Below are 27,876 nucleotides of genomic sequence, written 5' to 3' on the forward strand. Positions count from 1 at the left end.
AGATCAACGGTTATTCAAACACAATATTGACCATCCTAAGGCCATTAGATCATTCACACACTGTATTGACCAACCTGAGGCCACAGGATAAATGAACACATTCTCTTTACCAATTAACAGGTCACAGGATCTGGAAAATCCCAGTCTCCATTCCTGACCTGTGCTGCCTCATCTCTCTGGAGTGGAGAATTCTGTTGGCTCATGATCTGGAGTATCTGCAAGAGTGAGTGACACTGACAGAGGCAGCAATTAGACACATACAGTGAGGGATACCACATGGAGAAATACTGACTGATATCACCAGAGTTCAGGATCAAATAATTGTGCGGGAAGAAAGGGTTTTGATTCATGTTGCACTGCGAAATACAACCTGTGAGCAGGCGAAGTGATGGCCAAGTGGCATTATTGTGTGACAATTTATCCAGAAACTCAGCAAGTGTTCTCTGGACATAGGTTCAAGTCCCACCATTGCAAATGATTGAACGTGAAGAAAATGCTTAAAAAAAAAGTAATTAAAAACCTGTAAGTGAGTATTAAACAATTGCTGATGTTAAGAAAAATCCATCGGGTGCATTCCTGTCTTTAGTGAAGTAATCTAAGATGGGACTGGGATATCACAGGTATTACAGAAACAACAGCTGAGGGAGGGACAGGACAGGCAGCTCAATGTTCCAGGGGACAGATGCTGCAGGAAGGACAGAAGGGGAGCTGAGAGAGGAGGAGAGCTGCTGGTTCTGATTGGGTGAAACATCCCAGCAGGACTGAGAGAGGATATTCCTGCAGGATCGCCCAGTGACGCTGTGTTCGTGGAATTAATCAATAACAATGGGGCTTCCCTTTCCTCTGATTGTTCTACAGACCCCCAGAGCCCCGCCCTCCTGCACCTTGACCTTCTCAAGATGGCGGCCCTCAGGCCCGCGCTCCCTCTTCCCTCAAACAAATGGCGGCCGTGACTCTGGGCCCCTTCCCTGATCAAAGACCGCCGCCTACTTACACGGGCCTGGAGGGACTTTTCCGAGTTTTTTTTAACCTTTATCCGGGATTTGTGAATTCTCTCCGCTCCTTTCGCCCGGCGAGGCTCCCACACACTGGCTCAGAGCGCCGCTTTCTGAAGCTGATCGCAGCCGCTGCCGGAGAAAGTAGCTCCATGTCTCTCTCTCTCTGTGCCCTTACCAATGTGACACTGCGCATGCTCTGCATAGAAACCAAACTGCGCGTGCGTCTGAGGTTATCAGTGAGTTCATAGAGAATATTCATATCTGCACAGACTGATGGGTAAAATATTAGTCATTAACAATTGCTTTGTCGAGTTATAATCATGGAGATGTATAACATGCAAATTGTCTGGTCCAAATCAACCATACCGGCCAGGTATGTAAATTACCAACTGTTCTGGGAGTTTGAAAAGAAGTTTTTTACTCGAGTTATGTAAATCGATCGGAAATATGTACGTTATCAGATTTACATTTCAACTACAGTATTTTTTAAAACCTCACATTGATTTATGAGAGACGTTTAATGCTCCACTATGTCGTTAGAATGATCAATCCTGCAAAATAGTTTGCTCTCTGACCAATCTTGAAGCGTTCACTCCCGAGAATGCTTTGGCCCCTCTCCTCACTCACTCTGGTTAAAGGACCGGCCGCTACTCGGTCCTCCTGTTCCGCTCCTTCCTCCCAATTGCAGAGTTGATTCAGGTGTGACTGAGCAGGCAAGGGACAAAGGAAGTTTGAGTCGATGTTTTGTGACGCGGTGAAAATATCCAGAATCTTGAACGAGAGGCCTGGGTTCAATTCACAGCTTGTGCAGATGTATGTAATAACAACTTTAGCAGGTTCATTAGGAAAACTAAGGGAAGTCAGAAAGAGAGTGAAAACAAGAGAAAATGCATGCAATGTGATGGGGCTTTCAATGCTCAGATGATTTGACTCTTTACCAAGCGTTTCAGGGTCCAAGTACAGACTGTTGCATTGCTCTTCGTGCACAGCCAGATACCACGATTGTGGGGGCAAAATGTTGTGGTGGGATATAGAGATGCTTTTCTGGAAGGCGCTCGGTTTTTGTGGTGAAAACAGTTGAGAAGGAGTCGGGTTTTGTATGCAGATACCTGTCTCCCTCCTGTTGCAGCCTCTTATTATTGCCCTGACTTTACCTCGTACATGGAGAAAGTAAGGACTGCAGATGCTGGAGATCAGAGCTGAAAAATATGTTGCTGGAAAAGCACAGCAGGTCCTTCCACATCCTTCCCGAAATATGGGCATCAGAACTGCACACAATATTCCAAATATGGCCGCACCAGTTTTTTGTATAGTTGCAGCATGATATTGTGGTTCCAGAACTCAATCCATCTACGAATGAAACCTAACACACTGTATGCCACCTTAACTGTACACCTGGGTGGCAACTTTCAGGCATCTATGTACATGGACTCCAACATCCCTCTGCACATCTACATTACCATGAATGATTCCATTGACCCAGTACTCTGCCTTCCTGTTATTCTTCACAACGTGCATCGCCTCACATTTAGCTGCATTGAACTCCATTTGCCACCCTTCAGCCCAATTCTGCAGTTTATCCAAGTCCCCCTGCAATCTGTAATATTCTTCCACATTGTCCACTACTCCACTGACTTTCGTGTCATCTGCAAATTTACCAATCCATCCACCTATGCCTGCGTCTAAGACTTTTATAAAAAATTACAAACAGCAGTGATCCCAAAACAGACCCTTGTGGCACACCACTAATAACCGCACTGGTGGCTGATTATTTTCCATCATCCACCACTCGCTGCCTTCTTTCAGAAAGCCAGTTTCTAATCCAAACTGCTAAATCACACTCAATTCCATGTCGCTGCATTTTATCTAAGAGCCTACCATTTGGAACCTTATCAAAGGCTTTACAGAAGTCCATGTATACCACGTCAACTGCCCTACCCTCATCTATATGCTTGGTCACCATCTCAAAAATACTCAATGAAGTTTGTGAGACACGACCTGCCCTTGACAAAACCATATTGACGATCTGAAATCATATTGTTGTTTGCCAGATGATTACAAATATTGTCTCTTGTAATCCTTTCCAAAACCTTTCCTACAACAGAAGTAAGGCTCGCTGGTATATAATTACCTGGGTCATCTCTACTGCCCTTCTTGATCAAGGGCATAACATTTGCAATCATCCAGTCCCCTGGTACTGAACTTGTAGGCAATGATGACTCAATATCAAAGCCGAAGTATTTGCTATCTTCCCCCTAGCTTCCCAGAAAATCCATGGATAAATCCCATCCAGCCCAGGGGAATTGTCTACTTTCAATCCTTCTAGAATTGATAACACCTATTCATAACTAACCTCGATCCTTTCTCATCTAACATCTTCTACCTCATTATTGTCTGCAATATTCTCATTTTCCTGAGTGAAAACCAATGAGAAATATTCGTTTAGCACCTCTCCAATTTCCACATTGTCCACACTCAACTTCCCACTTCTGTCTTTGATTGGCCCTATTCCTACCCTATCCTTTATTCCTCAATTATCTGTAGAAAGCTTTAGGGTTCTCCTTTATTCTACTCGCTAAAGACTGCTCGTGTCCTCTCTTTGCTCTTCTTAACTCTCTTTAAATCCTTCCTAGCTGATCTGTAAGTCTCCATCACCTCATCTGTACCATTTGCCTCATCAACACATAAGCCTCCTACTTCTTCTTAACAAGAGATGCAATTTCTGTGGTAAATCACGGTTCCCTGACCTTATCACTTCCTCCCTGCCTGACAGGGACATACCTATCAAGGACACGCAATATCTGTTCCTTAAACCAGCTCCACATTTCCATTGTCTGCATCCACTGCATTTCACTACCCCATTCTATGCATCCTAATTCTTGCTGAATTGCATTATAATTGCCACTGCCCCATCGATAATTCCTCACCTGTGGCATGTACCTATCACTTTCCATCGCTAAACTAAACATAACTGAATTCTAATTACTGTCTCCAAAGTGCTCACCTACAACTAAATCAAACACATAGTCCGGTTCATGACCAAGCGCCAGATCCAATGTGGCGTCCCCTCTTGTCGGCCCTTCGACATACTGTGTCAGGAAACCCTCCTGTACACGTTGGACAAAAACTGATCCATCTGATATACTAGAGTTATAGCATTTTCAGTCAATGTTTGGGAAGTTAAAGTCCCCCATAATGACCACCATGTTACTTTCACTCCTACCCAGAGTAATTTTGCTAATCCTCCCTTCCCCCTCTCTGGAACTCTGCAGCAGCCTATAAAAAAATCCGAGCAATGTGACCTCCCCTCTCCTGTTTCTAACCTCAGCCCACACTACTTCAGTAGAGAAGTCCTCATCAAAAGTTCCCTCAGCCACCGTTATAGTATTCTTGACTAATATGACATGCACGGGCCCATTGCGGTGCTTCAAACTCCATGAAGCAGCCGTACTCTCTAGGACAGACAGACTCAGTCCAGAACCTCCTCTGTCCTTAAGACCTTATGCACTGCCTGCACTCCTCGTTTTCCCATTTGCACGTTCCCTTTCCAACCCACCCCACCTGCATCACTCCACGATTGGAGCTGCCAAGGACAGAAATCTGTGGAATACCCTCCCTAACCTTCTCTATCCCCCGTTAAGATGTATTTTAAAATCAATCTCTTGAATCAATGTTTTGATCATCCATGAAGCACCGTAGGAGATTTGGTATTGTGAAAGATTCCATACAATGCAAGTAGTTGTTGTTATTGCCATACGTTAGGAGAAACAGGAATGATGCTTTCAAAATGTTAACAAGAAAGTCACTGATAGGCGCAGTGTGTAGGCCAAGTAATAACGTCACGTTGGGATGGGCAATAAACAAAGAAATAACTAAAGCCTGTAAAAATGGCATGTCTATTACCATGGGTGATTTGACTCTACATGTAGATTGGTCGAACCAGCTCAGTCAGGGTAGCCGTGAGGAGTTCATTAAGTGTATCCATGATAGTTTTTTTGAACAGTATGAAATGGAACTGACAAGGAGCAAGCTATCCAAGATCTGGCCCCTGTGCAATGAGACAGGAATAATTAATGACCTCAGTGTTAGGGATCCTCTTGGGAAGAAGTGATCACTGTATGGTTGAAGTTAGAGTACATATGGAGAGTGTAAAGATAAAATCTAATACCTTGGTCCTGTGCTTGAACATGGGGAACTAAAATAGAATGAGGGAGAACCTGATAAAGTAGACTGAAAACAAAGATTTTATGGTGGGACAGTTGATGAGCAGTGAAAGATTTTCAAAGTCATTTTAGGAAGTGCTCAGCAAAGGCATATTCCAGTGAAAAGGAAGGACTGTAAGAAAAGGCGGTGTACAAAAGATAGGGAATTCTACACCAGTTAGTTTATTCTCTGTAGTTGGAAAGATGCTTTGGTCTATTATCAAGGAAGAAATAGCAGGGAATCTCGATAGAAATTGTTCCATTGGGCAGACAGAGCATGGAATCATGGAATGTCTGGATTTCCAAAAGGCCTTCAACAAGGTGCCACGCAAGTGGCTGTTGCATTATATAAGGGTGCATGGGATAGAGTATTAGCATGGATAGAAGATTGGTTGACTAACAGGAAGCAAAGAGTGGGGATAAATAAACCTTATTCTGGCTGGCAATCAGTAGCTAGTAGTGTGCCTCTAGGATCAGTGTTGGGACTGCAATTATTTAGAATTGATACAGATGATTTGGAGTTGGGGACCACATGTAGGGTGTCAAAGTTTGCATATGACACTAAGATGAGTAGCAGAACAAAGTGTGCGGAGGACTGGGAAACTTTGCAGAGGAACAGAGATACATTGAGTGAGTGGGCAATGGTTTGGCAAGTGGAATATTATGTTCATAAATGTAAAGTCATACTCTTTGGTTGGAGTAATATTAGTAAAAAGATTATTACTTGAATTTTTAAAAAATGCATAATTTGCTATGCAGAGGCACCTGAACATCCTTCTGTAGGAGGGTTGGTCACCAGGTACAACAATCAATTCAGAAGACAAATAGAATATTGTCCTTCATTGCTGAAGGGATTGTGGTTAAAAGCAGAGGTGGGCTATAGTGGGTGCTGGTGAGCCCACACCTGGAGTACTGCATGTAGTTTTTATCTCCTTTCTTGCTCAAGGATGTACTGGCACTAGAGGGAGTGCAGAGGAGGTTAACTATGTTGACTCCGGAGGTGAGGGGTTTGGCTGAACAGAGACTGAGTAGATTGGGATTATATTCATTGGAATTCAGAAGAATGGAAAGATATAAAATAATGAATAAAATAGAAGTAGAGAGGATGTTTCCACTGGCAGACGAAGCTAGGACAAGAGGGCATCACCTCAAGATTAGAGGCAGCAAATTTAGGACTGAATTGAGAAGGGACTTCTTGACCTCTATGGAATGCATTGCCCAGGGAAGTAGTTGATGCTAGTTCAATGAACGTTTTTAAAGCTAAGTTAGTTGTTTTAAAAAAAAATAATTAATTAAGGAATACGGTAAGAACGTGGGTAAATGGTTCTGCACCCATAAAATGATCAGCCATGATCTTATTGAATGGTAGGGCAGGATGGCCTTCTCCTTTTCCTAGATCTTTTGTTTTTATATTATGCATGCCTCCATCACTCGTGACTTGAAGGTGCTGGTGTTGGATTAGGATGGACAAAATTAAAATTCACAGAACACTAGGTGATAGTCCAACAGGTTTATTTCGAAGCACTAATTTGCCTGTCGTTCATCAGTTGGTTGAGTGATTTTTAACTTTGTCCCTCACTCTTGTAACTGAGAAACAGCAACAAAAGCCACGAAGCAGTGCGCAAGCTCCAGCCAACAGTTGTTATTGTGGACAATGAAGAAGGTTATCTCAGAATACAGTGGGATATTGATCAGATGGGCCAGTGGGTTGAGGAGTGGCAGATAGGATTTAATTTAGATAGATTAGGTGAGTACATCTGGTTAACATCGACAGGTTGGACCCAAGAAGTGATTGATGTCAGCGGCGGACCAATGGAAAGGCAGGGGCGGAGCTGGAGGACCTAGCGGGGCAGTTGGTCCTCCGACCAATCAGTGAATGAGGGGGGACGAGACTTTCCTGGGGCGCGGATGTTCAGAGTGTGTGTGCGCGGAGAGCTGTCGGTAAGGAAAGAAATAAACAGCAGGAAGCGGGAGGGAAATGGTGTTGGTATGGTCTGAGAGGTTTTACAATCATTTGGTACACATCGGAAAATACAAATTTGAAACTTTTGCAGCAAACGGGAATATGCCTCGTTGAGTAATCGGCCCGAGTGAGCGCCGCCATCTTTATTCGGGGCAATGATTCACTGGACACGTGCGCGGCCGCCATCTTTGTAGGGGGCAAAGTTCAGAGGGTTGTATGTACAGCCTTCCCTGGTAAAAAGAGTCATAGGGCAGGATTTACACAGAGCACATTCAAACCCAGAGAAATGGACTTTTTTTTCTGGATTTGTTTCGTCATTCATTTAAATGATTTGGATGTGAATAGAGGCCGTATAGTTAGTAAGTTTGCAGGTGACACCAAAATTGGAGGTGTTGTGGACAACGAAGGAGGTTATCTCAGAGTACAGTGGGATATTGATCAGATGGGCCAATGGGCTGAGGAGTGGCAAAAAGAATTTAATTTAGGTAGATTAGGTTAGGATATCTGGTTGGCATAGGTTGGACCGAAAAAGCCTGTTTCTGTGCTAGACATCTTTGACTTTGGGATCATAAAAGTGAACTCTGCTCTGGTTCTTCTCTGGGTTCTCTGATGTCCACTTGTTCAGTATCTAGCTTCCTCAGTCTCATGGGTATATTTTTGCTCTGTATAGTATTTTACTATTACTTTCACAGCTGTTTTGTAAATGAATTGAAAAATGTAGAGCTGGAAAAACACAGCAGGCCAGGCAGCATCCGAGGAGCAGGAGAATCAATGTTTTGGGCATAAGCCCTTCTTCAGGAATGCAAATGAATTGTCCACTGCTGCCTGGCTCCTGACCATATGCTGTTCCATTATCAGGTTATTTTTTCCACAATATCTTTGACAGTCAGGAATTCTTTTTTCCAATAAGCGAGTGCATTTTCCTTCCATTTCTGACAGTCAAATTCTGCCCCATTCCCATTCCCTGTGATCCATGTTGCACTCCCTGAAACATCAACTCTGTATTTCTCCTTCCACAGAAACCAGTGATCAATCCCAAAGCCTTGTTGCCTGTGGAGAGGGTGATGTTTGACTGCCTTGTACTGCTGCAGTTTGTGTGGTGAAGGTGGTTGGGTAAGAGACACTACAGATTACTTACTCAGTGATATTGAAGAGTGGAAGATATCTGTACAAATCATCATGGTTTTAATTTCACAAAAATATTATTGAGAACTTTTGACATAAGGCTACAGATGGAGAATATTGTGTCCAGTGGCCACAACCATTGCCAAATAAGCAGTTTTTCAAGAATGCCTTAAAGGAAGAAAGTAGATCTTAGAGGGTTAGAGTGGGTATTCCAGACCATGTTCCCTTGGAGTCTATAGAAACAGTCACACAGGTGAACTCAAAAATAAACACATCATTGAGAGTCTGAACTAAAATGAGCTATTGAGATATGAAAGGGTGTGTGGTGCAGGGAGATAGGAATGATTACAGCCAGGAATTAATTCAAAGGTGCGAAAGTAAATTGTTGTTGCTTATTGATCTTTTGATTGATCAGCAAGTTTTGGTACAAGTGAGCACTTCGGCAGTCGAGTTTTCAATATTCTTGAGATTATCGGGAGGGTGAATGTGGGATGCTGGCCAGGAGTGGATTTAGATAATGAAATCTAGAGTTAACAAAAGGAATGAATGAGAGTTTCAGAAAATGAGCTGAGACACTGGTGAGGCCAGGTGATATCACTGAAGTCGAAATAGTGGACTTGGAGTGGGGCTGGCCTGTCATCCTCACCTCATTCAGCTGTTTGTCAGTTTGTGAATCAAGTGTGTAACAAGCTCAGGAACTGAGTGTCCCTGGCAGAATCCAAACTGGGCATCGAAGAACAGGTTATTGCTGAGCAGCTGCGTGACAGCACTGTTGATGACACCTTCCATCACTTCACTGCTGAGTGAGTGTGGACTGATGGAGGGGAATTGGCTGAGTTGGATCTGCCCTGTGTTTTTGTGTTGGAACATCCCTGAGCAATGTTCCACAAAGTCGGTAGGTGCCAGTGCTGGAGCAGTACTTGCCTTGGTGGGCAGCAAGTTCTGAAGCACAGCCATCAGTACTATTGCCAGAATATTGGCAGGGCCCCTAGCCTTTACACTACTTATCCATTTCTTGATCTGATTTGACATGAGTTTTAAACCAAGTCGATTCATATCTGTGATGTCAGGGACCAATGGAGAAGGCTCATCCACTTGGCACTGCTGGCTGAAAATTGCTGCAAATGCTGTCCTCTTATCTGTGGAATGGTGTGTGAGACCCCTCCATCAGTAAGGGTGGGATATCTGTGATTCTGTAATTGTCCATCTCCATTCCTGACGAGGTGTGGCAGAACTGCAGAACTCAGATCTAATCCATTGTTTATGGAATCACTTAGTTCTATTTGGTGTTGTTTTTGCTGCTTGTAGCTGCACCAGGTTGGCACCTCATTTTTGGCATGCCCTCCTGCATTCACTATTGAACCAGGATTGATTCCCCTGGCTTGATGTTAATGGTTGAGTGGGGGATATACCAGGCCATGAGATTTCAGATTGGACTGGAGTACAGTTCTACTGCTCTTGTTGGCCCAGAGTGAGGCAGAAGTTGCAGGGACAAGAGGGCTGATTTTGTGGTTGTATTTGCTGGTGCATTGGTAGATGTAATGTGGTCCATCCAGTTTCATTCCTTTTAGATTAGATTAGATTACATAGTGTGGAAATAGGCCCTGCGGCCCAACAAGTCCACATCGACCCACCGAAGTGCAACCCATCCAGAATTGAACCCGGGTCTCTGGCACTGTGAGGCACCAGTGCAAACTACTGTGCCACTGTGCCACCATGCCGTCCTTTGTTGAGACTGTGCAGTGATTAATACAATGACTGATTTGTTGGCCCACTGTCGGCTTTCTTTCCCTCAAGGACATTGTCAATGGCAGAAAAAAACATCCTTAATGGTCCCATGGCAAACAGTTGATTCTTCATTCCAGTTTCTTTATTTTTCTTGACTTCAGAGCAACCCTCTACCAATTTGGGATTCAAACCTGAACTTCAGTTGTATATTTTAATATTCTTGATAAATGATAAATACGACAGGTTTGTTCACTTATTTTTAGAATCACTATCACAGGTTTTGTTTTTCATTATTTCGAAAACAATGTCCATTATCCTGTCTCCTCAATCCTCCCCTCCAACAACAAGAGTGAGGAGCACATGGAGTTTCTCTGTCAATAACATTGAGATAATCCGATCAGCTGCCTCTGCTTCTTTCCTCCCTCTCCACGAGCCCACCGAGCCATTCTGCCTCACAAGGATGCTCCTCATTTAAGTCCTAAACTTTCATTTCCTAGAGTCCCTTGTCAAGCCTTATTAGAGGTCATCTTAACAATTTACCCTAGAGTAGCTAAATCATGGACATTCCAAATCTCTCTCTCATCCTCCTGCTTGTCACTGCAAACCCCCCTCCCCTTGCAATTCACAGATATTGTTCCATGATCTGTCTGTCTTTTCTGGTTGTGTCCTTCTCTCCCATTCTGCAACAAACTGATATCTGACCTCACCATCATTGGAAAATCCTGCTCCATCTCCACTCTCCCTTTCCTTTCTGAATTCCTTGTATTTGGTGTCCCTCCAGGATTTTTCCTTGGTCCGTCCTGTTTCTCACCTACACACTGCCAGGAGGTAACGTCGCCCAAAAGCACTGTGTTAGGTTTCACATGTACACTGACAATGTCCAGCTCTCCCTCCCCATCATCCCTCTCCATTACTCCACTATTACTCAGTTATCAAACTGCTTACCATGCTTCGATGAGCTGCAATTCATTCCAATGAAACACTGAAATTGTTAAACCCATTGCCTTCAGTTGTTATTCCAAATACATTTTCCTTACTGCTGTGTACCTCCCTCTCACTGGGAAGTGTCTGAGGCAGAACTACATTATTCACAATATTGCTTTCATATCTGACCCCAAGGTGCCCTTCTGATCAGACATCTACATAATCACAAACACCAGGAATTCCAATCTCTAAAACGTTGCTTATCTCCTTCTCACCCCAGCTTCATTGCTACTGAATCCCTAACCTGTGTCAGTGTTGCCTTTAACTTGCCAAATCTGAAACAGAACCCTTGATTCCGCGACAGACCCAAAATCTGGTTCAAGGCTCACCCGTAATAGGACACATCCTCTCCATATTTACCCTGTCAAACCTCGACAGATTCCTGTATGATTCAAAGACATCTCCTCTCAGTCTTCCAAAGTCCAGTGAGTAGATTCCCAACTTGTTCAGCCTTTGCTTACAGGATAATCCCTATAAAACAGGGATGATCCCAAAGGATCTTCTCTGAAATGCCTCCAATCAACTGCTCTATTTCGTTAACTAAAGTGACCAAATCTGTTCACGTTCCTCCAGTTGTGGTCTCACTCGCCATTTGTTTAGTTGCCCTAAGGTATACATTCCAAACTCTTATGTTGCAAATTCCTTGAAATAAGGGACAACATTCCATACCGCTTCCTGATTCCCTGTTGTAACTGTGTGCTAGCTTTGTGTTTCCTGCTCATTTTATCCCAGTCCCTTTGTGGTGCAGCTTTCTACAGTTTATCCCAAGTTATACTCCATTTGCCAACTTGTTGCCCACTTTTCCTGTGAATATCTCTCTGTAAACTGTTTATAATTCTCTTGGAACATTCCTGTTATGCCTTGTCTTGATTTTCCCCCTCATTATTTGAAATATTTACTGTGAGCACTGGGCAGTGGGAATCATGCTCATTTGCTATCTTTTCAGGGATACTCTGTTTAATGACTGGGAGGAGCTTGCTGCCCCTTAGTGAGAATGGAGACAACTTGCCCATCGAGCTGCATGAGCCTTTCACACCCCCATGTCTTATTGATGAGGCTCCGCGGCAGCACGGAAGAACAAAAAGGAAGCAAATCCTTCTCTCCATATCTCACTGAATCTTGGAACATTCTGTCCCATATTCAGTCACATGAAGTCCCAAGGTGGAAACTCATAGAAACCCACATAGATTTGCCCCTGAATTGCCTGCTGACCTCCACCAGCGGTAATGTGTACAGTCCTCCTGGGCCAGGAGGAGGCGATTGTATGAGTTTCAAACTTGAACTGACAGTGACGGATTTTATAAACTTGTATTACAGGCAGATATTCAGATGGTAATCTCAGTCACTGTAACGCCAAACTGACAGAATTACTCAATACATCAGGACCTGGATATTCATATTGTGTGAGAGTATTGTGTTCCAGATCAATACCATTTGCTGCATAAAAGTTCTTCTTTGAAACAAACCATCCTCTCAATAGATCTTCCCAAATCTTCAACATGTGTTCTGTAACCCTTGTATAATGAGCTGACGGGTGTAAGATTTAATATTATAATGTGTAACTTTTGTAAACCGCTCTGTCACAGCTCCCCACAATTTTCTTTGCTACAAGGAGAATACTCTCAGTTTTTCTAAACCCCTGATTCCCCAATGTCTGTTTGCTCTCTATAAGGTACACATCAGGATTGTGTTGGAACATTCTCCACTTGCCTGCATCAGTGCACCCCCCCTCACCCAACAATATTAAAGAAATTGAACATCCTCCAGGGTAAAGCACTGTACCTGAGTGGTTTCCCATCCACCACCTTCAGCATTCCCTCTCCCCATCCCCGAGGGACAGTGGCATCACTGTGTGAAAGATCAAGTCAGCATTGTCCTCCCAGACCATAGGACTGCTCTCTATTAGAGAGAGATGTCTGGTGGTGGTTAACCTGAAGGTTACCACAGTGCAGGCAAGGGGCTCGGTTGAAAAGGACAGTCTATTAATTGTGGATGGTTATTCTTGATGTGTATTAGCAACACACATGTCACATGAGTAATTAATGTTAAAAAAGCCCCACAAATTCTGCAACTAAAATCCCTCATTCCTTGAACCATCCTGGTAAATCTCCTGTGCCCCCTCTGAGGGACCCTGCCATCCTTCCTAATGTTTTGGGCGATCTCTGGTTCACACAGACCCAGCTGCTCTGTGTTCCTGTGGGTGATATCAAAGAGCAACGGTTTCACTAAACCTCACTGTCTGGAAGTGAGTGAGAGACAGAAATCCCGATGGCATTTCAGATGTATTTAGGAACACACTTGCAATGCCAAGGCTGACAGGTCTCTGGGCTCAGTGCTGGAATATGGGATTAAAATAGTTAGCTGGGAGATTTCTTTACAGCATAAACCCAATGGACCACAAAACCATTTTCTGTCATGTAGACCACAGACGCGTAATATAGGAATATGACAAGCCACAATAGAAACCAGGTCAGAGAAGGTGATATTAGAATAGGTGATACGGAATTGATTAATATTTTTTGCACGAAAATGTGGCAGAGGTTAAGCGGGACATTGTGGAGCTCAGGGTTCAGGAATCTGAAATAAAAATGGGTTATCCTGAACGTTGGAATTAAAGAAAGGCACATCACAGAAATTTGTGAGGGTGGACAAGATTAGAGATAGGGAGGGTGTTGAGACTGGAGGAGATTAGAGATTGGAAGATGTTGCATTGATTGAGATGTTTTTGATCCCAGAGATAGTGATAGTTCAGAGGCTAGAGAGGAATTACAGAGATAAGGATGAGTTGTTAACTTTCCCAACACTACCTCTTTACTGATAATGATTGTTTCTCTGTCATCATCTGCCATTGCCTCCATAGGCCTGCAGCAATGAGAATATGCAGATAGTAAGTTCCCGTTAAGGCCAAGGCTGGGAGGCGTCGACAATGCTGCGTGACCTGAGAAATTGGAGCTCTGATTAAGAAAATGAAGAAAGGATATGGTAGGTACAGACCATGGGGTTTGAGTGAGTCCCTAGAGGACTATAAGGGCAGTAGGAGTATATTCGCGGGAAACCAGGAGGCAGAAAAGAGGACATGAGACTCAACAGTCAACAAGACTGTCTATGGAACAGCAGGAGGAGGGAGAGATTCTGTAATTATTTCATGTCAGTTTTTACTGAAAGGTGATATAAAAGTTGAGATGTTGTAGAAATAAATAGTGATAAGTTGGCAAGTGTATATATTACAGAGGAGGAGGTACTGGATGTCTTAAAATGCATAAAGGTGGATAAATCCCTGGAATCTGATCAGGTGTATCCCAGAACTTTGTGGGTAAATAGGGAAGCTTTTGCTGGGCCCTCGCTGCAATATTTGTATCATCGATCGCCACAGGTGAGGTGCTGGAAGATGGGTGCCATTATTTGAGAAAGGTGGTAAGGAAAAGCCAGGGAATTATAGACCGGTGAGCCTGAAGTCAGTGGCAGAGAAGTTGTTGGAAGGGATTCTCCGGGACAGGATTTACATGTCATTGGAAAGGCAAGAAATGATTCGGGAGAGTCAGCATGGCTTTGTGCATTGAAATCAGTACCTTGGACTTGAGAAAGACACAAGGTTTCACATAACACACTGGTTAGCAGGTTCAATACCATAGAATTCTGGCGGAACTAGCTGTTTGGATACGGAATTGGCTGGAAGGTCAACGAGTCAGAGATGGACAGCACAGAAACAGAGACCCGTCGGTCCAACCAGTACATGCTGATCAGATATCCCAATGTAATCTAGTCCCCCCTGTCAGCACCCGGCCCATATCCTTCCTATTCATATACACATGAAGATGCCTTTTAAATGTTGCAATCGTAATGGCCTCCATCACTTCCTCTGGCAGCTCATTCCATACACGTCCCACCCTCTGTGTGAAAACGTTGTCTCTCAAGTCTCTTTAAAGTCTTTCCCCTCTTACCATAAACCTATGCCCTCTAGTGCTGGGATCCCCCACGCCAGGGAAACGTCTTTGTCTATTTATCCTATCCATCCACCTCATGTTTTGATATACATCGATAAGATCACCTCTCAGCCTCCGACGCTGCAGGGAAAACTGCCCCAATCTATTCAACCTCTATTTAACCCCCCAGCCTAGCTCAAATCCTCCAACCCTGGCAACATTCTTGTAAATCTTTCCTGAACCCTTTCAAGTTTCATAAAATCCTTCCAATAGGAGGGAGACCATATTTGTACGCAACGTTGCAAAAGTGGCCGAAACAATATCCTGCACAGCCACAACATGACCTCACAACTCCTGTACTCAATACTTTGTCCGATAAAGGAAAGCATACCAAATGCCGCCTTCACTATCCTATCTACCTGCATTCCAAGGTCTCTTTGTTCAGTAACACTCCTCAGGACCTTACCATTAAGTGTATAAGTCCTGCTAAGATTTGCTTTCCTAAAATGCCATTCCTCAGCCCATTCACCCATCTGATCAAGATCCCATTGTACTCTGAGGTAACCTTTTTCACTGTCCACTACACCTCCAGTTTTGGTGTCATCTCACTAACTAAATTTCCTATGTTCACATCCAAGTCATTGATATAAATGAAGAAAGGTAGTGGATCCAGCACTGAACCTTGTAACACTCTACTCGTCACAGGCCTCCAGTTTGAAAAGTGACCCTCCAACACCACCCTCTGTCTTCTGTCTTTGAGGCAGTTCTGTATCCAAATGGTTAGTTCTCCCTGTATTCCATGAGCTCTAACCTTGCTGAGCAGTCAGTGTCATAGTGGAGGGTACTTTTGGACTGGAAGCCTGTGATGAGCAATATGCTGTCAGGTTGGGTGTTGGGTCCACTGCTTTTTGCCATTTATATAAATAATTTCTATGTGAATATCGGAGCTATGGTTAGTAGGTTTACAATAGACACCAAAATTGGAGGTGCAATGGACAGCAAAGTTATCCGAGAGTACAATGAGACTCCGATCAAATGGGCTGAGGAGTGGCAGATTCAGTTTAATTTAGATAAATGTGAGGTTCTGCATTTTGGAAAAGCAAATCAGGGCAGGACTTCTACACTTAATGGGAAGGCCCTCGGGAGTGTTGCTGAAGTAAGAGATCTTGGAGTGCAGGTTCGTAGTTCCTTCAAAGTGCAACCATAGATAGGCAGGGTAGTGAAGTAAATGTTTGGTGTAATTGCCTTTACTGGTCAGTGCATTGAGTACAGGTGTTGTGACGTCATTTTGCGGCTGTACGGGACATTCATTCAGCCACTTCTGGAATTCTGCTTTCATTCCTGGTCTCCCTGCTATTGGAATGATATTGTGAAACTTGAAAGGATTCAGAAAAGATGCAAAGATGTTGCCAGGGTTGAGGGATTGAGCTATAGGGAGAGGCTGAATAGACTGAGGCTGTTTTCACTGGAGAATCGGATGCTGAGAGGTGACCATAGAGATTGATAAAATCGTTCGGGTCATGAATAGGGTAAACAGCCAGGGTCTTATTCCTGTTTAGGTGAGTCCAAAACTAGAAAGCACAGGCGTGAGGGAAAAGATTGAAAAGGGATATTAAGGGCAAAGTTTCAAGCTGAACGTGGCACGTGTATGGAATGAGCTGCCAGAGAAAGTGTGGAGGCTGGTACAGTTACAACATTTAAAAGGCATCTCATTGGATATGTGATTGGGAAAGGTTTCGAAGGCTATGGGCCAAGGGCTGGCATGTGGGATGAGATTAATTTAGGATATCTGGTAAGCATGGACAAGTTGGACTGAAGGGTCTGTTTCTGTGCTGTACATCTCTATGGCACTAATAAATTAAAATTAAGATAGGTTTCTCTTTTATGGAGAGTTAGCAGAAGGTCAAACAATTCTCTTGGAGCTGAGAAGGTTAAGCAGTGATTTCGAACAGGAGTTGATTTGTTTCCAGGGTATTACATTTACAGAGAGACAGAGTGAGAATATTTTAACGTCACAATTTTTAGTAACTATTTTCAGGTAACTGGCAAATAATGCAAAGAAAAATGTGAAGATTATTTTGCTCACTAAGTTCTGAGCATCTGGAACAGTTTGACCAACAGCTGGATGCAGATTCAGTAGTTATTGTCAAAACAAATTTGAAATTTAACATTTTTAAGGAAGGATTTGGAGGGCTATGTCCAAATGGGAGGTGAGTTGGGACTGACAGGCACCATCTCCAGAGGGAGAGAGTACAGCCCCATTGGGCAGAATAGCCCCCAGCCCCTGTGCTCTGTGATACTGACCCATTCACTGTGAATGATGAAGCTCATCCCAGGGCAGAGCCGGAGAGATGTACAGCATGAAAATAAACCCTTTGGTTAAACTGGTCCATGCTGACCAGATATCCCAACCTAATCTAGTCCCATTTGCCAACACTTGGCACATATCACTCTACACCCTTCCTATTCATATACCCATCCAGATGCCAAATGGTTTAATTGTACCAACATCCTCCACTTCCTGACAGAAGATTCCATACATGCACCAACCTCAGTGGGGAAAAAAAATTGCCCCTCAGATCCATTTTAAATTCTTCCCCTCTCATCTTAAACCTATGCCTTCTCATTCTGTACTCCCCGACCCCAGGGAAATGACCTTGTCTATTTATCCTACCCAGGCCCCTCATGGTTTTATAAACCTCTATGAGGTCACCCCTCAGCCTCTGATGCACCTGGGAGGATCTCACCACTGAGGTCACAATGGGGCTTGGCTGATTGACACAGCTTCAGACCAATAGGAGAGTTGGCGTGATCCTCCAGCCAGTGGGAGTGAATGAGGGGTGGGTCCAGCAGGCCAACACATGACCATCAGCTTTGCAGGCGCAGTGTCACTGTGAGGGGGGACTGAATGTGAAGGAGTGGGAGGGACAGCAGATACTGGGAGAGAGATGGAGGTAGTGTGGACTGGGAAGGTTGATAAACACTGTTTCAGTCTGCTGGACCTGAATTAGATACTCCGGGTAAATTAGAACCAAAAGAACTTCGGATGCTGTAAATCACACACAACAACCAGAAGGTGCTGGAAAAGCTCAGCAGATCTGTCAGCATCTGTGAAAAGAAATCAGTTCACATTTTCGATCCAGTGACGCTTCCTCAGGAACTGATGTTACTGAGAAAAAAAGAGTCTGTTTTTACGCAGAAGGTAGGGATTAAGGAGTAAATGATAAGTGGGGATCGAGTCCAAAGAGAGCAGTTGGACAGAGGAGTGGATAACGATCTGATGGGGGGAGGGTGAATAGCTGTTTATGGGGACTGTTAGTGGCTAACCATAGTTAGTGTGTAATGGCAGGCTACGTAATAACAAGGCCTGGTATGTGGGGTAGGGGGCAAAGACACTAGGACATGGGAGAGTTCAGGACCTAAAATTATTGAATTTGACGTTGAAGCCAGAGGGTTGCAGGGTTCCCGATTGGGAGATGAGGTGTTGTTCTTCCGGTTAGTGCTAAAGTGTGGTGCTGGAAAAGCACAGCAGGTCAGGCAGCATCCAAGGAGCAGGAGAATTGATGTATTGGGAATGTCAGCACTTCATCAGAAATGTGGGTGCTGGAATATGGCTGAGAGATAAACAGGGAGGGGTGTTTGAGGTTGGAGGGAAGGGAGCTAGGGAGGCAATAGGTGGTTGTAGATGGAGGGTGGTGGTGAGAGGGTGGAATGGACAATTGGAAAGGAAGATGGGCAGGTGGGACTGTTCAAGAGGCTAGTGCAGAGTTGGAGGGTTGAATCTGTGATAAGGTGGGGGATGGGAGATGAGGAAACCTTGATGCCGTGTGGTTGAAAGTTCCCAAGATGGAAGATCAGGTGTTCTTCCTCCAGCTGCCGGGTGGCTCGGATTTGGGGATGGAGGACTTGCATGTCCTTGGCAGCATGGTGGCGGAGGGAGTGGGTGGTAGCCGAAATGGTCGGCCACAGGGCGGTGGGGTTGGTTGGTGCATGTGTCCCAGAAATGTTCCCTGAAATATTCCACAATTTGGCGTCCCGAGAGCAAGGGACACAATAGGTGAGGTGTTTGGGTGGGCAGGGAAATCTCTGCTGGATGTGGGAGGATCCAGTGGTGCCTTGGATGGAGTTAAAGGGAAGGTTTGGGCAAAGATTTTCCATCTCTTGCAGTGGCAAGCGAAGGTGCCTGGAGTGGAAGTTGGGTTGGTGGGGACCGTGGATCTAACGTGGAAGTCACAGAAGGTATGGTCTCTGTGGAATGGTGAAAGGGGTGGGGAGGGAAATATATCTCAGGGGGTTGGATCTGATGGTGGAAAGAGCAGAGGATGATGGGTTGTATCTGGGTGGAAGGTGAGGATGGTGGGATTCCATCTTTGTTGCATTTGGAGGGGTGGGGTTCAAGGGCAGTGGTGTGGGAAGTGGAGGAGATACACTGGAGGGCATTGTTGACCACATGGGAGGGGAAATTGCAGTCCTTGAAATAGGAAGCCATTTGGTATGTTCTGAAGTGTTCTTCCAGCTTGCATCAAGCTTCACTGGAACACTGCAGTAAGCATGAGACAGAGATGTTGGACAGGGAACAGTCTTGTGTGTTAATAAGCAGGCAACTGGAAGCTCAGGGTCTTTTTTGCAGCACAATGTAGATCATCAGCCACCATTTCCACCACCGCCACTGAGATGCGAGAAGGTTCCTGTCTCCTCCATTAACAGCTTTCCACCTTCCCACTCCTTTATCTTTCCAAATGTTCCTGTGTCCCTTTGGGCTCTGTACCCACCTATTATTTACTCTTTAACCCCTGTCTCCTGTAGCCCAAAGATCTGTAGGTTCGGTGAATTGGCCCAGCTAAGGTTCCCGTAGGGTTCAGGGATGTGCATTAGTTCGGGGGAAATGGAGAGGAATAGAGTAGGAGAATGGGTCTGGGTGGGATAAACTTCGGAGGGTGGGTGTGGAATTGTTGGGCCAAAGGGCCTGTTTCCTGAAGGGATTCTAATATTCCCAGCTGTCATCGGTTCTGAGGAAGGGTCACTGGACCCATGATGACCCATGGTGTGTGCAGGGGGCGGAAAGGGGAAAGGGGAGAGTGGCAGCAGAAACCGGATGAAATGTATCAGTGTAGACTGGGAGGGCTTAGTTACACTCTGTGCAGGTCGTTAGTCTGAATTAGAAACTCTTGGTTCCATGTTTGCAGCAAAGGGGAAGATGGCTTGGGCCTCAGGTAGTGAGAGGTCCTGGGTTATAGCCGCCATCTTTATTTGGGGCAAGGTACAGCAAGGAGCATGAACGTGTCCTCTTCCTGGGTGGAGGCGGGGTGATTTGAAGAGGAGCATTTACACATCAAACAGAAACCAAGAGAAGTGTTTGCCTTCACTTGCACTGACTGAGCTTTGTTTTGTGAATTCATTTTATAGAATATTAATTGAGAATAATTGAGACTGGGATCTCAATAAACACGTTTCTACAGGCAGCAGAGTCATCAGGATCTGAATATCATTGGCATTTAACTGTGGAACGAGAAAGGTTTGTCTGTTCTGTCTGTGGGAAAATATCTTCAATATTTTTGTCAAGCCAAAAGCAGAAAGATGTTCAAGTTCATGGTTGGATCACCCTTGGGGTATGTGTTCAATTCTTGGCCCTGTAGCTGTGGAAGGAGGTATTGGCCTGAGAGAGAGCACAGGTTTATCCAAATTACACCTCGTCTTCTTGCAGGAACTGTCAGATTTAGTCTCAATCATCCACTTTATAATGTTAATCTGTAAACTCCCGACTTCCAATTCTCCGCAAATTTCTCGTGGACTCAAATTCCAGCACCATTTCAGGTGGAACGTTCCAGGTTCTGACAACTGTCTGTTCATTCAGAAACTGCTGAAATCCATTTTGACTCTGGGGTTACAAAGGGCTGAATTGAAAGATGCAATGCTGGTCCTGAGCTCCCATTGAGGTGTATTGGAACAGTACAGGAGGATGAGGGAAGTGTAGGTGTGAGCAGACAATGAAAATGACAGGGCTGCACTGTGAGGGCTGCTTGGCTCCATGAGAGTGTTTTGGAGTTGGGTGTAAATAGTGAGGTGAGACAGGGAGAAGGTGAAGCTGAAACTCCGTTTTAGTTCAGGCCTTTCAGAAATTCACAGTCCCAATGGGAATAGCCAATTTGTTAGTGATACCTGTGGAGTATTTAAGTTTTTGAAATATGACATATCAGCTTAAGTAAAGATTTGTTTTGTTATTATAATGGACATGTTTGAATGAAGGAAGGTTACTCACTCATTTAAATTCTCTTAATGGGAGTAACTAGATGAATGTAGAGAGACGTTGTGACAGGAGCCCTCAGACCCGTGGTGTGCTCCTCTTGCACAATGTGGGAAATAAGGGCCGCTTCCAGTGTCCCTGACGGCTATTTGTGCAGCAAGGGTTCCCATCTGCAGCTACTGGGAAACTGCCTTTCAGAGCTGGAGCTGTGAGTGGACTCACTGTGGAGCATCTGCAATACTGAGAATGTTATGGACAGCACGTTTAGTGAGTTAGTCACACTGCAGGTGAGGGTTACACCGGCAGAAAGGGAATGGGTGAACATCAGATCTAGTAAAAGGCTCAGGAAGTGAGTACAAGAGTCCCCCTTTGTTATCCCCTTTTCATCCAGATACTGTCGACTGCTTGGGATTCTGTAAGGGCGGGAATGGGTGGGGTGGCTTCTCGGGAAATCAGCATTAGCCAGGTTCATGACACCACAGAGAGCTCTGCTGATCAGAACAAGAGGACTGACAGTGGCAGGGCTATAGTGACAGGGGATTCAATAATCAGGGGTACAGCCTGGCACTCCTGTGCCCACAGACATGAATCCAGGATGGTATGTAATCTCCCTGGTGCCAAGATCCATGATATCATGGAGTGGCTGCAGGACATTCTGGAGCTGGAGGGTAAACAGCCCGTGGTGGTGCAACACACAGATACCAACGACATCGCTAAACAGAGGGATGAGGGCCTGAAAGATGGATATAGGAAGAGCAGAGATACATTAAAATGTAGCTCCTGAAATGTAATAATGTCAGACTTACTCCCAGTGCCATGTGCTAATGAGAGCAGGAATGAGAAGGTAGATCTGCTGGATGTGTGGCTGGGGAAATGGTGTACCACAGAAGGGTTATGATTCTTCAGGCACTGGGACTGTTTCTGGGTGGGACCTGTACTAGCCTGACCGGTTACCCATGGGCAGAGCTGAGACAAACCTGGTGGGGGCTTTTGCCAGTTCTCTTGGTGAGTTTGTAACTAGTCTAGCAGGGGGATGGGAACGAAGGTGTAGGCTTAGATGGGTCAGTTTCAGGACAGGGAATGGGAGGTAGAATATTAATGATGTAGTTAGCAGCTCAGAAAGCCACAGGAAAGGAGAATTAAACGAAGAATGAGTCCCTCTTCAGCCATCAGTCCTGACTTCCCAGGACGGTGAGTCATCAAAATCTGGAGCTGTGTTCGTGTCAATGACTCTGTGCTTCAGCAAAATGGTGGAAATCTGCAAAAAAAAAACAAAGCGCTGGAGATCCTCAGCAAGTCTGTCAGCATCTGAAATGGTGACAGATGCAGGAAACATTGCAGCCTTGAAGAAGTGTTTAGATGATCACACCAAGCACTACAATATCGGTTACACGCTGACTGCCACAACATGGGACTAGCATAAATAGGTGCTTGATGACCAGCATGAATACGATGGGGCTGGAAAGTTGACGTTTCGGGTCAGGGCTAATTATCAAGACTGACAAAGGGTCCCGACCCAAAACATCAACTTTCCTGCTCCTCTGATGCTGTCTGACCTGCTGCACCTCCCCAGGTCCACATTGTTCAGACTCTGACTTCCAGCATCTGCAGTCCTTAACTATCTTCACAACCCAGGACTCATCTGGTGATCCTCCTTCACACTCTCTCAATAACCAGGAGAGCCTTCCTTGGAAAAGGGGAACAAAGGTGTATACAGTACTCCAGGTGTGGTCTCACCAAGGCCCTTCCAGAAAGGGATTCCTGTCCCCATCTTATCCATAGTGGTCATCAAGCGCACATGCCTGGTGTGATCATCTCAACACTTCTTCAATGCTGCAATGTTTCCTGCATCTGTCACCATTTCAGATGCTGCCAGACCTGCCGAGGATCTCCAGCACTTTCTGTTCTCTGTTATACAGTATTGAAAGGGGGGATTTGCAGTTGAGAAATTCAAATGGAACTTCATGTTACTGGATCCGTGCCGATCTGAATATCATTGACCTTTTTATCTGGATGGAAAGGTGGTGCATTCTGCCCGTGGGCGAATATTTCAAATGTCCGAGTGACTGGAAAAAAGTACTGAGACAGCGAAGTCCATGTTAGCGTGGGGACTGTGGAGAGAGATTTCATTGGTTTTTGAAATCCTAAACAATCATGGAACATTTCCCTGGAAAAGGTAAGCCACAGATTGGTTTTGTATGAGGACAATTAACCATGAAACCAAAAAGACAACAGGATTCCTGCATCATGGAAAAAGCTATGAAAATGGGATTGTTGTAATGGAGTGAATTATTGATCATTGATTGTAATCCATTGGCGTTGTCACATCGGTTCCAGTGCCATGGGGAAACACAGGAAATGTGATGAGTGCAGTGTAGGTTTCAGTTATTCAACTGGAAAGATGAAGAAGAAATTTGCAAGGATGATGCCAGGTCTCAGGGGTCTGAGTTACAGGGAGAGGTTGGACAAGTGAGGACTTTTTTGTTTAGAGCAGAGGAAACCGCAGGGGAATATTTTATAGTAGTGTATAAGACCATGAGAGGCATGGGTAAGGTGAATGCACTCGGTCTTTTTCGCAGGGTCTCAAGGATTGGAGGGCATCAGGTTAAAGTTAGAGGAGAAAGAATACATGGGAACCTGAGGGGCAACTGTTCTACACAAAGGTGGTATGTATATGGAATGAGCTGCCAGTGGAATTGGTTGAGGTGGGTATATTAACAACAAGTAAAAGACATTTGGACAAATACATGGATAGGAAAGTTTCAGAAGCAGATGGGCCAAGTGCTGGGAAATGGGGTTAGCGTGGATGGACATTCTGATCGGCATGGGCCAGTTTGGGCCAAAGGGCCTGTCTCTGCTGCAGGACACGATAACTCTAAGTGCATTTGCTCTTTCTCCCCCGGACTCTGTTGGTATCCTGGGATGTATTCCATCGGGGCAATGAGACCTGTTTACCTTTAGCTCCATTAGCTTGCTTAGCTCTAACTCTTTCGTGATAATGGTTGTTTCTTGGTCTTCACATTCCTCAGTCTCCTTATCAATTACTGGCATGTTCTTCGTATCCTCCACTGTGAATACTGACTGCTGTGTGCTCATATTCCTAAACCCCACTGGATAGGAATAACTGGGCACAGAACTCAGATCTTCTTTGAGTCTTTATTGATGAGACACGGCAGCTCCCTGGATAGTGTACATGCAAAACGCCTTCAGGCAGCATCAGGTAACTCCCCGCCTGACTGATGTATGGCTCCCCTTCTTATACCTTTTGTGGTTTGTGTCTTTGAATACAGACTGTCTCTCAATATTATCTCCATGGCAATGGCAGTTCAAAACTCTAGTTCAGTTCAGCACTTTGTGGTTAAACCACATACCCTCCCTCACACCCCCATGGCTCCTTCAAGTACCTGACAGGCACTTCGGTTTCAGTGGGGCTTTCTGTTGGGATGGTGATGGAGAGGAGCCGGGGTTGGGGTGGTGTGGACAAAGTTAAAAACCACACATCACCAGGTTATAGTCCAACAGGTTTATTTAAAAGTACAGGCTTTTGGAGTGTGCTGTGATTTTGACCTTGATCAGGATTATCTCTATGGTAACAGTTACGTGCTTCAACAATTACAGAGGCCATATGTTCCCCAAACAATAGGTTTCCCTCTAGCAGAGTAAACTGCTATTCTGTCCCTGGGGATAGCTACTCATCACTTTTTATCCCCAATCCCATCATGCTTTCTGTTGAGCTTGGAAGTTTTTCCAATCTCCGAATTTATCCTTGGTCTTTGACAATTTGTATGCCTCCTACTTCAATTTCATAGACTCCCTTTATTGCCTTAGACATGGCAGATTACTCCTTTTCCTACAGTCCTTCCTTTTCACTGATATATACTTTTGCTGAGAAATTTGAAAAATTACTTTGATATTCCTCCACTGTCCATCAACTGTCCCACAGTAAAGTCTTTGCTTCCAGTCTGCATTAGCCAACTCCTGCCTCATCCTATTGTAGTCTCCTTTGTTTAAGCACAGTATTTTGGGATTGGATTTAATCTTCCTGCTTTCCTTCTGTGTTCTAAATTCAACCAGATTAACGACAAGTCTTTTTATCAGATTACGAGGGGAGGCAATGTTTCCTGGATGTTTCATTGTCAGTGACCTTGGCTTTGTAATAAAGTACAGGATAGATATTCACAACAGAGTATTCTGGACGGTGTGAATGTACTACACAGTCTAAAACCATAAATCACTGTCACCCCTCAGTTTAAAATTGCAAAATCATTATCTCCTACACGCTTCCTCATTACCTAAGTTTGGAACGCTAATCCACCTGACTATCCTGCTGTTTCTGAAAATCTCCTTTGGTGAAGGTGGTGAGTTTTGGATTCGGCTTTCCAGTTATTACCGTAAGATGATAAGCACTGGGCACAGGAGAGGCAATGCAGCCCTTCGAACCAGCTCCGCCATTTAATACGGTGATGATTGAGCTGACCTCGGTCTCAGCTCGATTTTCCCGCCTACTCTCTCTCACCCTTCATCTCATTGCAAATTAAACATCTGTATCTCTTCATTAAATTGGTTCATGTCTTGGCATCCACGGCATTTTGAAAAGGGAATTCCACAGATTCACAACACATTGTGATAGGTACATTCTTCCTCATGAGAATAGAACAGAGTCCCTATAGTGCAGAAACAGGGTATTCATCCATCGATTCCACACCAACCCTATGATGAGCATCCCACTCAGACCCACCCATTCCCTGTAACCCTGCATTTCCCGTGGCTAATTGCCTAACCAGCACATGCATGGACCCTGTGAGCAATTTGGCCTGACCAATCCACCTAACCTGCACATCTTTGGACTGTGGGAGGAAACTGGAGCACCGAACAAAACCATACAGACGTGGGGAGAATGTGTAAACTCCACACAGTTGCCTAACGCTGGAATCAAACCCGGGTCCCTGACACTATGAGGCAGCAGTGTTAGCCACTGAGCCACCTCTACTTAAAATCTGCTGCCCATTATTAACCTCCCCACCCGGCAATTGGCTGAATGTATATTCCTTACATCAGAAATCGAGGTGTCTAAGTGGATGTCTCAGTAAATCCCAGTGGCAGCCCACATGTCCTGTGTGTCTGAATAGATATCCTATAGACAACACCCTCCGGCCCACACTTTCTTTCACTTTCCAGGGACAGGTCTCCAGAGGCTTCATGGGGACTACAACTCCCACAGTCCCTGAGGCAGGGACCACACGTGTGTGGGGAAACCTACCACTGTACATGGACAGAATGTGGGCGGGATTTGGAGCATGTTCTTTGGGTTAACTAGCGGAAAGCATTTCACACTGTGATTGGCTGGAGAAGGGACGCATCTGCCGATGGTATTGATCAGTTGGGGGGGCGGGGGGGGGGGGGGGGGGGGGTCAAAGTGACTCTACGCCCAGATGGGACCAAGTTCCATTCCCAACTTGTCATAACACTGGAATCGACCAATGAGAAACAAGGAAGAATCTGACCCATTCTCGCAGTCTGAAGGTTCCTCTTCTGTCCAGGATCTGCCATCTCCCTTTCTGTTTCCTTTTGTTTCATTCTGCTGTTACATTATTGACTTGCAGCAACTGAAGGGAAAGGAAGTGAACCCAGAAAGGGTGCAGACTCTAACCAGGGACGGGAAGTGGTGCCATGGATTTGTTTATCAGTAACTCCATGAGAATGTAGAGTGTGTACATTAGGGGGGAGCAGAGTCAGAATAGTGGGAGAGAGTAAGTGGGCTGGAGGGTTACAGCTTTGGTGGAAGAAAGGGGAAAAAGATATTCCAGAGAAACTAGAATTGTCTGTTCTGAATTTCTAATCTGTACATATTCCTTTTATACAGGGTGCTAGATAGTGAAGATTTGCAGACTGAAATCTCAAAATCACGTGCAGATTGTGATTAAGTTAACCAGCATTTGAAGAACCAAAGATGGAGAATCACTCAGACAAAATCCTGCAACACTCTCCCTCCCAGCATTGTCGGTCTCTCTGCGCCAAATGGACTGTGAATGGTTCAAGACAGCAGCTCCCTACCATCTTCCCAAGGGTAACGAGAGATGGGGAATAAATGCTGGCTGAGCCAGTGATGCCCATATCCTGGAAATGGGTTCTATCTCTAGTTGCTGAAACCCAGTTGATGTTACTGCAGGATGATGAGGGAGGCTGAGTGCATCCTCCAGGAGGCAGCACCATCACATTACCCCCACCTACACCCACACAGTAACACCGCAACGCCACTGGAACAAAAGGCAGTGAAGCCCAAAGAGGACTTAGATATAGTTCTTCAAGGTAAAGTCATGAAAGGGGATTGGAACACAGCAGGAACAGGAGACTGAGCTGGATGGTCAGCTGTTTCCCATTGAATGGTGGAGCAGGATTGAAAGGCTGAATGGTCTCCTCCTGCTGCTATCTCCCAGGTATGTATATAGTCATGGAGCCCGGGTAGGAAGGAGTGGGCAGGGATTCTCCAGGAGATTCCACTTCCACAACAGTTTTCAGTGAGGGATGGTTTGATGGATTTTATTTAACATTTATCTTTAACACAAGGTTTTAAATTTTGGATTTAAAGTGTTGTAAGAGCTTTTTGCACTGGAAGTAATATTAAAGAAAATAAATTGAACTGTCTGAATATAACAGTTTTAAAGCTTTCAACCTCCTGTAAAACAAAATCCTGTCTATTCCCAGACAC

The 27,876-nt window shown here is 44.8% G+C and overlaps 3 long non-coding RNA genes across 9 annotated transcripts in view; 2 read left to right on the forward strand and 1 right to left on the reverse strand.

Annotated features, from left to right (window-relative positions):
* Window positions 1-27,876, reverse strand: part of LOC140470862 (uncharacterized) — a 1,231,916-nt gene that overhangs the window by 1,054,294 nt on the left and 149,746 nt on the right. The gene's annotated exons all lie outside the window — the stretch shown is intronic.
* LOC140470916 (uncharacterized) overlaps window positions 1-27,876 on the forward strand; it is a 115,286-nt gene that overhangs the window by 25,902 nt on the left and 61,508 nt on the right. The gene's annotated exons all lie outside the window — the stretch shown is intronic.
* Window positions 7,083-27,816, forward strand: LOC140470571 (uncharacterized). The gene is made up of 4 exons (XR_011956533.1): window positions 7,083-7,141; window positions 8,183-8,276; window positions 13,861-13,982; window positions 27,031-27,816. It is a non-coding gene; the product is annotated as an uncharacterized lncRNA (long non-coding RNA).

This window comes from Chiloscyllium punctatum, chromosome 52, assembly GCF_047496795.1.
Source record: "Chiloscyllium punctatum isolate Juve2018m chromosome 52, sChiPun1.3, whole genome shotgun sequence".
Lineage (NCBI taxonomy): Eukaryota > Metazoa > Chordata > Chondrichthyes > Orectolobiformes > Hemiscylliidae > Chiloscyllium > Chiloscyllium punctatum.